This window comes from Carlito syrichta, unplaced genomic scaffold (assembly GCF_000164805.1).
Source record: "Carlito syrichta isolate Samal-C Ts95f unplaced genomic scaffold, Tarsius_syrichta-2.0.1 Scaffold305164, whole genome shotgun sequence".
Lineage (NCBI taxonomy): Eukaryota > Metazoa > Chordata > Mammalia > Primates > Tarsiidae > Carlito > Carlito syrichta.
Window position 1 is genome coordinate 262,033 of NW_007249260.1, and position 610 is coordinate 262,642.

Sequence of the window (610 nt, forward strand, 5' to 3'; positions counted from 1 at the left end):
AAAAAAAAAAAAAAAAAAAGGAAAGGAAAAGAAAATGGCAGAAGCACAGTTGAGCAAACATCATACTACACATTGCTACCATAATCTAATTCAACTTTGATATATTATACACAGATAATATCTCTTAAAGTGTGTATACTTTTTTGGCATCCCCTGTACATGTATGTATTTTTTGTTGGGGGCTCACTATGTCATCCAGGTTGGAGTACAGTGGCATGATCAAGGCTCACTGCAGCTTCAAACTTCTGTGCTCAGGCAATCCTCCTGCCTCAGCCTCCCGAGAAGCTGGGCTTACAGCCATAAACCACCACATTTGGCTAATATTTTGGATTTTTTGTAGAGATGAGGTCTTGCTATGTTGTCCAGCCTGGACTTTAATTCCTGGGCTCAAGCAGTCCTCCCACCTCAGTTTATCAAAATGCTATGATTATAGGCATGAGCCACTGTGCCTAAACCAATATTTTTAATAATGTACGTGACTTGTCACATGAGGTCAAGTGCAATTTTCCACTTGTGGCAGGAGCTAGAGGGGTGTATTTTTGTTTTTGTTTTGTTTTTTGAGTTGGAGTCTCACTCTGTCACCCAGACTGGAGTGCAGTGGCCGCTCCCG